Source organism: Perna viridis, chromosome 11, assembly GCF_037379345.1.
Source record: "Perna viridis isolate PV_CMFRI_1.1 ecotype Kerala chromosome 11, ASM3737934v1, whole genome shotgun sequence".
NCBI lineage: Eukaryota > Metazoa > Mollusca > Bivalvia > Mytilida > Mytilidae > Perna > Perna viridis.
In genome coordinates this window covers 2,006,698-2,017,252 of record NC_142455.1, presented here as the reverse complement: position 1 = coordinate 2,017,252, position 10,555 = coordinate 2,006,698, and the positions used below count along the sequence as shown (strand labels likewise).

General features: G+C 35.4%; 2 pseudogenes; one reads left to right on the top strand and one right to left on the bottom strand.

The window, feature by feature from the left end:
• Positions 1-1,725: 1,725 nt before the first annotated feature.
• LOC148602288 (uncharacterized) lies at positions 1,726-6,113 on the bottom strand (annotated as a pseudogene).
• A 1,320-nt stretch (positions 6,114-7,433) lies between these two features.
• Positions 7,434-9,600, top strand: LOC148602287 (uncharacterized; annotated as a pseudogene).
• The last annotated feature ends 955 nt before the right edge of the window (positions 9,601-10,555 follow it).

Genomic DNA, 10,555 nt, shown 5'->3' with positions numbered 1-10,555 from the left:
TTTACTTAGTCATGTTAATGAAAAAAAATGATACAAAATGTTATGAATGGACTCAAACTATTGGATTTCCCCTTTTTTTTTCTTTTTTTTTTGGGGGGGGGGATGGGGATGCTTTTTGGTAGGGGGTGTTTTTGACCTAGTTTTGTTCCCAAATTGTTTGGTCATCATCTGGAATGAAAAAAATTAGGGCCTACACTTTCTTTTTGGAAAAAAAAAAATTATTATCTAGATAAATCATTGGAAAAATTATGGATGTTCACGTGGGCATACAAAGAATTTTATCCTACATGAAAATCCTAATGTTCCCATCCTTCCCAGGAAATCAAATGATGTAAGCCTTAAAAACAGTCTAATAGTACATATGGTTGGATCTTTAATGCTGTGATCATGGAGGTATGAATTGGTAGTCAATACTTTAGTGACTAAAAAATTAGTAATTTCTGCTTAGAAAATATGAAATTTGTTAGTCAGTTTTTTTTAAGACACAGGAATTGGTAGTCACAGCTTCAAGGACATAAAAATTAATCACTATTTTAAATTGGTAGTCACTGCTTCGAAGATATAATAAAAGATAGTCATTGCTTCAAAGACATAAAAAAATAATTGTCACATAAAATATAAAGGTTGGTAGCTATTTCTTTGTAAACACAAAAATAGTTAGTAATTGCTGAACTGGGATACAATGTACGTTAAAATTAGAAATCACTGTTTGGTAGACCGAAAACATTATAGTCAGTGTTTTGAAGACGTAAAAAGTAATTGGAAGTCTCTGTTAAAAAGTCATTATAATAGTCTGGCTGTCACTAGTCACAGTCGGAAGTGGTCTTGTCACTCCAGTCACAGTCAGTGGTGGTCCTGTAACTAGTCACAATCCGGTAAACCTGTCACTAGTCACAGTCAGTGCTTGTCCTGTCATTAGTCAGAACCTGGAGTGATCCTGTCAGTAGTTAGTCAGACATGATAATGACACTTGTCACAGTCGGTTGATCCTGTCACTAGTCACAGTCAGTGCTTGTCCTGTCAGTAGTCAGAACCTGGTTTCTAGTCCCAGTAAGGAGTGATCCCGTCACTAGGCACAGGTAGGAGTGATCCTATTACTAGTCATGTGCAGGAGTGATCTTGTCACTAATCACAGTCAGAAGTTGTCCTGTCGCTCTATTCATAGTCAGTAATGATCCTGTCCAGTGTTACAGTCAGTGGTGATCCTGTCACTAGTCACAATCAGGAGTAACCCTGCTACTAGTCACAGTCAGTAATGATCCTGTCACTAGTCACAGTCAGTAGTGATAATGACACTAGTCACAGTAGTGATCCTGTCGCTAGGCACACTCAGGAGTGATCATGTCACTAGTCACATTCAGTGGAAGTCCTGTCACTAGTCACAATATGGAGTGATCCTGTTACTAGTCACAGTCAGGAGTGATCCTGTCACTAGTAACAGTTGTAAGTGATCTTGTCACAAGTCAGAGTATGGAGTTATCCTGTCACTAGACACAATCAGGAGTGATCCTTTCAGTAGTCATGAGTGATCCTTAACACTTTTCACAGTCTGGGGTGATCCTGTCACTAGTCAGTTGGATGTGACCATACTTCTAGTCAAAGTTGGATGTGATCATGCTACTAGTCACAGTTGGAAGTGATCATGTCACTGGTCACAGTTGAAAGTGATCGTGTCGCTAGGCACAGCCAGGAGTGATCCTGTCACCACTCACAAGAGTAATCATGTCACGAGTTACAGTCAGTGGTGATCCGGTCACTAGTCACAATCTGGAGTGATCCTGTCACAAAGTCACAGTCAGGAGTGATCCTGTCACTAGTCACAGTTAGTAGTGATCCTGTCACTAGCTGCAATCAGGAGTGATCCCCTCAGTAGTCACAGTCAGGAGTGATCCTATCTCTTTTCAGTCTGGATTGATTCTGTCACTTCTGACAGTCAGGGGTGGTTATAACACTACTGACAGTCAGTAGTGATCCTGTCACTAGTCAGAACCTGGAGTGATTCTGTTTCTAGTCCCAGTAAGGAGTGATCCTGTCACTAGTCCCAGTAAGGAGTAATCCTGTCACTAGTCAGTTTACAAAAGATTTACAACACTTTCTTTTTCACGTTGATGGTAGAAATAAACTTGTAAACTACAACATACTGCAAATTAAACTCCGTTTGATTCCATATAAAAAGGAAATATAAAAATATGACTATATCAGATATATTTGAGGATTATTGCATTTTTATATCAAGTATAAGACTTGTACACTTTAAACTTCGTTTAGGATATTTGGGTTTTCGTCCTAATACGACTTGTGCCGTGTAGTTTTCTGAATAAGTATGTGAAACATTTGCCTTAAAACATAATTTTATAAAAGAATGTGTCTTTTTCCCTAATAACACTTTTTTATTACCGTGGATTAATCTTTCATCATTTGTTCAATGATAACGTATATTACAGAGTTAAGAACCATACAATGATAAGAAAGTCAAATAAAATAGCTGACGTTTTATTTCTAGATAAAGCATTATCATACATGGCAATACACTATCCTCTAGATATCTACAAAACTTAAAAAAATTCAATTGGCAAATGTTACAGACATAAAATCAGTCAGAAGATGCACATCGATTATGAAAATGAATTTAATTCTAATCTTGTTAAAAGAACATAATATAATGGAATATTTCATTTCTCCAAACTATATAAAACACACTCTTTAGATACGATGATTTAAGTAATTAAGCAAACTGAATAACATTAGTTGACAACTTCAAGTACAATTTTAAAATTAAACCGGAATATTTTGGATTCAGATAAAATACAAAAATTCCGCTAAACAAAATACGTGTACGTGCATTTAAAAAAAAAACTTAATCATAAACCATTAACTCTGATTTCATGGTCCCTACCTGTCCTGTTTAGAAAAAAAAGGCTCGAACTTAGGTACACCACAACAGATCGAACTAAAAATAGACATCTTATACTTTCACTTTAATTCTGAAGCATTATTATTCATGAAAATATTGTTTTTCCTCAAAACAAAAGGGAGAATGTGATTTTTTTAAAAAGATAAAATTATTCCAAATTTTAGCATTTTTTAAAACCTAAACATGGACAGAAAAAAATATGATTCAATATTTCCCTAACTTAGATTTTCAGATCAGTTTTTTTTCAACCCCTGTTGCTATCAAAATAAATTATTTCCGTTCCTGAACGAAAACAAAAAAAAAACAACTTTAACTCAACATGAAATACCAAAACGTCAAATTTATCACTTGAACACCCACTCGTGTCCAGATATAGGGTATGTAAGTCTCGTCATGTGACATTGTGATTTCACGAAAATGGGTCCTAGTCTACCATTCAAAAGCATAGAGACTTGTCATTTAGAGAGCGTTGGGTTCAGTGTTGAGGGAAAAACGTCTTTTTGTGTAAAAAAAAATACCGATATAAATGACAAATATCTATTTCTACATGATAAAGGTATTAAGGAAAGCAAAAAATAGAAGATTTTGCATTGTTATACAACGTTTCGAGTACCCGGAAGTAAACAATAAAATGCAGATCGGTCTTCGGTTTGCCATCCGTTCTACGTAAATTCCGGTAAAGAAAATGAAACTAGAACGAGACTTACATACTTTATTACTTCTGGCTTTTCCCTCTGTGTTGGTGCACCAGCTTTTCTTGTATTGTGCTGTCTTTTACTCCTCTTGCTGAGGGTACTCTCATGCTTGAAATCAAGCTTCTTTACTAATTCGTTAAAATCATCCGACCTCCGTGGCAGTTGTTTCACTACAAAGGAGGTTTCGTCCTCAGAGTCCGTTTGCTCTGATGACAAATAGTTTATATGCAGAGCATCCACAATTTTTTTCCTTTTCTTGTGCACTCAGTGATGTCTTTTCCGTCAGTGCCTTTTTTCTGCTGTGCAGCTTCTATAAAATTTAAGATAAATCACAGTATTAAATTAATAAAAAGAATCTAGATAATTACTTAGTATATTGGAGTTGGCGGGACTTCATCTGATTGAGAAACAATCGTTGGTAATAAGCTAGACGATTTATTGATACTGTCCCTACTTTTTAGAGTTTGTACATGTTTTGTTTCAAAATATCTGTATAACAAATAAATACATATATAATTCGTACCCTTCTCACTCTACTGTACACTGCCATTTTTCTGTTGTGCTCTTGCTGTTTCCGAGTCTCTTCTCTCCGTTTTTTTAGCTTTGAAGGATAATGTCCTTTTACAAAATCTACTATGAACTGTGTCATCTCTTTGTTCATTGTCGAGTTATACCTTTAAAGTGAAATTAACAATTTTAGGCAGGTGTTCAGATTAAACTGATTTAAATACAATGAAACTGACATAACAAATATATTAAAGAGAATGGACGAGGAAATCTCACACCAATGGGTAGACTGCAGCTGAACCCAAAACCTCACTGTACATGGACATATGTACAACGAAATACAAAATGTACATGTAGTTGCCTTCATATACACCACAACATAAAATTAAACTGAGTGAAAACGAAACAAACCATACTGTGGCCATAAATTCCTGACTTAGGACAGACACAAAAAAAATGCGACGGGGATAAAGTACTTTGGCGTGATCACCTTTTTTGTGTCTTGTATAGACAGGTTCCGTTTTATTTTCATGGTAAACATGTAGTAATCGGATATAGAGAGATAAAGATTGGTTGCAGAAAAGGGACTGATTATTGCAGGTTGCTACTTGCTCATTTGTCCCACATTTTGTAGGCTCCTCCTGTATCCGCCACAGTTATATCATTTCAAAAATTATCAATATTCTTATTTCGGTGAAAATTATTTAAAGTACATGTAGTAAACAGGAATGTAACTATATCATAGTGTGCTTCATGTGCAGCCTAGAATAACTATACATTCTTCGTCTTCCATTCTAAGGTATTCTGCTTTGAATGAGTCGATAATTATTATATGCTACAGACTCTTCATACGTGAATTAAAAACTTACTAGTTGTCACTAATGTATATATAGCAAGAGGTCATGCTATCGGCATGGAGAGCCGTCCCGCGAAGGGAACGTTATATATTCATTTTTCTTGGTTTGTATTTATGTCTACATGTTAGTTTGCGCAATTTCAGAAAAAAAAGGTATTTGTCGAAATTTTAATAACCAGCAAAAATATCATTGAAAATAAAAACCTGCTCAAAATACTACCACCTTCCAATGATAAGAAAAGATCGTTCTGGCTCACGAACTTCACATACTAGTATAAAGTCGTGTATTCGGTCTTATGCGCGCTATCACTACAGTTCGCACAAACTGTGCCTGGACCTGTGCCTGGAGATGTATTTAAGAAATTCATAATTTTCAGAAAGCTGACCATACTGCCGTTTTTGTTTTACATGAAAATCGTAGCAGTCTAATTAAAGTATAGCCCTTCCATCGGTAACTTAATACCAGAGCTTATTCAGGCAAATAGTTTAATAATAATTCATACTATCTTAATGACGCGCGCAATATTTTTTTGTTATATTTTAAATGAATATGGAAAGTCAATGTTCTCTGCTATTGATACTGGCCAACAAGAAATACTGTGCTCACTCAAAAACAGGGAGCAGATTCTTATACCTGTAATAACGTACTGACTTCGTGCTAAGTCCATAATCGATAAATTTACAGTGAAGTCTGTTCGACTGAACATCGTTAAAAATGCATATAACATTTGCAATGATGTAATAAGATGTTTAAACGCTGTCAAGGTTGGACAGATTTTCGGATTATTTAGGGTTTAATTTAGACAAAATTTCGGATTATTCAGTGTTCAGTTTAGACAGGTTCAGATTTTAATATATATATATATATATATATATATATATATATATATATATATATATATATATATATATAAAATGACGTACATGTATACACGTTGTATCTTACTTTATTGGTTGATTCTGTTGCCTTCGACGTGCAGTCTTCATTGGAGAGAGTGCTACCCGTAAATGGTTGTAATGCCCTTGGTACTGGAGTGCTGAACCTGCTCGTAGAATCTCGCAATGTGCTTGTTCGGCTAGAATGTCTCGGTGTAGTTATTTCACTTAACTGGCTTACACTGATTGAATTGTCTAGTGGCATGTCACTAGTTCTTTAGACCCCAACTAGTTTTTTTTGTCGTTTTGCTAAACTTTCATCTTCACTTGATGCGAAGTACTCAAGATGAAGACTTTCATTTGTAGTGACATTATCAACTACATCAAAATCGCCGTCACTCGATGATAAAAGTGATGAGTACATTTGTATTCGAAGTAATCTAGAAAATGAATACGAAGCTCGGCTCAGTTTACCGTTATATGTGATTATGAGAATTACTCTTGGGATTGCCCGAAGGGGATCTCGCGTTATAGTTACGGTAGACGTACATGTACTTATAATACGTTCATTGTTCTTAAGAACTTTCTCGAGATTGATATTGCCCAGATTTGTTTCTTGTCCATTGTTAACAATAACAGTGGCCCGTTATCCTAAATATGTATGTAAATGTTTTATCAGTAATTAATTGTATGAAAATATTGCACAAGGAAGGAATTATCCATATAATGCCATTTCACAGGATAAACCTATACAATTAATAAGATAAGTAGGCAACTTGCACTGTATTAAATTCTTGGATCATGCACAGGTGTAATTGTAAGTTATATTTATATATTTTCATGTGAAATTTCCCCCATGAAATGAGTTTTAAGGGGAGAATATATATAAGCAACACAGTGCCGAAAAAGACATTCAGTATCGTTGTACAATCCTTTAGACTTTTTTGTGTGTTGTATCGTCAAGAATCGACGATCCGATACATGTATCTATGGTGTAGTACCGTCCTTTCAGTACACGCTTATGCATGTAAAATTTCGTGACAACGTTGAATGGGGTACCAACGCACTTCCGAGCCTTCCATAGATATGTGCAAACGTCTCAGAATGTGACGACTCTATTCGCTACACTGCTCCATCGAATCAAATTGATACAGGGAGAATAATAGGTCTGAAGGGACAACGTCGCTTGCACAAAGTCCAGCGCCCTAGCCTAGTCAGTCGTATTGCATGATACAATTGAATGTAATCAAATAAAAGAAGTATCACAATCGGAAAACACAGAATAAGTCATTACTCACTCGAGACCATACAGATTATATGCATCTTGTGCGCTCATCATACGTGTACTTAATTTGTATTGTGAGCACAAAGTACATACAAAATGTTTCTTATACTAACAAAATAATCCCGATGTGAGGCCTTAATAAAAATGAATTGGCACATAATATGCATGTGTACATGTATATATATATTGTGCACTCAAACTTTGAAGTTCTTGTTTCTACACGTAGAGATACACGTAGAACCAAGTAAATCTACAAGTACAGATAGAGGAGGTCAGCAAACTATCGGATTTTAACCACCAATGACGGTAGTTAGAAAGAAACTAAAACAAATTTTACAAATGCACAGTGGACAGGACAAATTTTCCGACTCTAATGACGAAAATGAAGAACTTTGGGCCGATGTCACACTAGATGAAATGGATATGGATTTCAGGCCTGTTTCCTCTGAACCATGTGTTGATGAACAGGAAACAGAACCAGGTCATAAGAACTATTACAATTTTTCAATCAATTTGCATTTTTCTACGTTGTTGGCAGTCATTCCACATTATAACTGACGCAGCCCTGGGTAACATCCTTTCATTTCTTGCAGCCGTATTTCGAGCCCTCTCTGCTGAAAATATTGCTTTCTCTGGAACTTTTTCCATGTCCCGTGTATATGTTATACATTGTCTAAAAAAGATAACTTTACAAAATGTGTTATCTGTAAAAAAAAATGTTTTAAACTTTATAATTATGATGACTGTATTGTCAAAATTGAAGGCAAGAAAACTACCAAAACATGTAAAAATGTCCTTTTTCCAAACCATAGACAAATAGGCCACAGGAATGTTTGTGATGAGCCTTTACTTAAGGTTTTGACATTTAAAAACGGGGCAACTAAACTTTACTCCTACAAAACGCACTGTTATAAGCCCGTCCACGAAATCCTATCGAATATGGTGAAACAACCACGATTTGAAGATATGTGCGAGAAATGGGGCCAGAGTAGACAAGAACCGGGTATAATGACAGACATATTTGATGGGAAAGTATGGAAGGAATTCAGTGGCGACAACAATAGAAATTTCCTAAAGAGTGAGAGAAATTATGGACTCATGCTTAACCTCGACTGGTTCCAACCATTTGATCATGTCAAGTATTCGGTAGGCGTTATTTACGCTGTTGTTTTAAATTTACCCCGAGAAGAATGGTTCAAAATAAAAAAAAAACATCTTCTTGATTGATATTATTCCAGACATGTCTAGTGAGCCCAAAGTGCAGACTTTCATTTCTCCTTTTGTAATTGAAATGAATACTGCGTGGAAAGTTGGTTTTTCTTTGATTTCCCTCAAAAGTTCAAAGACAAGTTTAACGTTTAAATTGGCATGTATGTGTGTAGGTTGTGATATACCAGCAACGAGAAAAATTTGTGGATTTCTTGGCCATGGTGCCACAGTTGTATGTTCCAAATGAACAAAACATTTTCCCGGAGATATTGGCACGAAAAACTACGGTAGATTCGATGTAGAAACTTGGACCCAACGAACATTGTCAGACCACCGTAAAATCTGGACAAAATCATGTCTGCAACAACTTAAACGGACAAGGAAAGATTGGAGAGCAAATATGGCTTACGGTATCTCTTCTGTGTAAACTATAGTGTTTCAACCCTATCCGAGTGTCAATCATTGATCCAATGCATAACTTATATCAAGGAACTGCAAAAAGAATGGTCAAGATATGGTTGGAGTTCAAAATTCTAGATGGCGACAAACTAAAGGAAATAGAACAACGTGTTGACTTAGTTTACGTTACAGCTAACATCGGAAGCATTCCAAGAAAATTTCCTCGTCATTTTGGTGGTTTTACAGCCGACCAGTGGAAAACCTTGACAAACATTTTCTCTGTCTTTGCCTTAAAGGATATTATACCAACTCGAGAACTGGAAGTTTGGCGAAATTTTTTCTTGCTAGCCGATGTATTGCAACAAAAATCTTTTCTACCATTGACATTCTTGGGTACGATTAGCTAATATTACAATTTTGCAAGGGTTTTGAAGATTTGTATGGAGATAGCAAAGTTACACCAAATATGCATCTACATTGCCATTTAGGAGATTGTATTCGCGTTTATGGTCCTATTTATTCATTTTGGCTTCTCAGTTTTGAAAGATATAACGGCCACCTGGGATCTTTACCAAACGACAACAGATCAATTGAGTTACAGATCATGCGACGTTTTCTCCCAGATTCATTTGTTAACTATTTATATGGACCGTCTGAATTTAAGGAGACATTAGATAAATCTATCTTCCTGAGAGAATCATCTTCAGAGAACATGCCTAGCAGCGTCGATATTTCTTGTGTTATTTATATGTCGAAGAGAAATACCCCAATCTCCAATCAACCCTGGAACAACATAAATCCTATACAATACCTAAAACATCGGTGGACAGTAGGTCGTCAGAGGAGCACGAGGTACTAAAAAAATGTACACAGTATAGTACCCGAACAAAAATGATATGATTATCCCAATGCCAAGTAGACGTTGTAATTCTGTATTCTTAGGTAATGGATCTTGGTATTCAAGACACAGTTGATCATCATATATTATGGCATACTGGAATGATTTCGATGAAAGTATTATTCAGAATTCCGCGACTGCTAAACTCACACCAGGAATTATAGTAAAGTTCGTTATTCACAACCTTATTGTCGATGGTAAAAGCCAAGTTCATCTCTTAGTAAAATGGTTCCTACCCATGCGCACCCAGTTTCGAAAATATTGTGGCGATCCGGTTGAAGCTTGGAGCAAGGATATGTTTCAGTGTTTTGGTCCGTCTGCATTTATGCCAATACAGAGACTTTTATGCAGATTTCTTCAAGCTCATGGGTTTATGGGTATGTCCCCTGAATAATGGATTGAATGTGTAGTATTCTATAACATGTATACTTGTACACCTAATTTCAATTACATAACTGAATATACGGTTCATTTTTAAATATTGTATAACGTCATTTTTATTAAAGTGTTTTTTTTTTCTTCCTAACTTGATCTGTTGACTACATGTTGTAACATACATGTATTAATGTATGTGTCATGATAAATTAAATATTCATTTTCAGGTAAAAGAAATAAACAAATACTACTATTTTGAACACTATTACGTCACATGTTACTCTTTAAGGGAAGCAGATGTATTATGCATTCGATTAAAGACCATGTTGCCTTAAATGAACAGCCGAGTTTGCCTTTCAGATTTTTGTTTTTCTCAAAAGCTTTTCAAGTCATTATAAAACGAGTCACGCATGTATGCTTTTTTTTTTTTTTTTTTTTTTTTTTTTAAATAATTCTTATCATTCATTTGTACATGTATGTATATATACACAGAATATATATTGTTTTTAGAAAGTCTCGTTAATTTAATTTGATAACATGG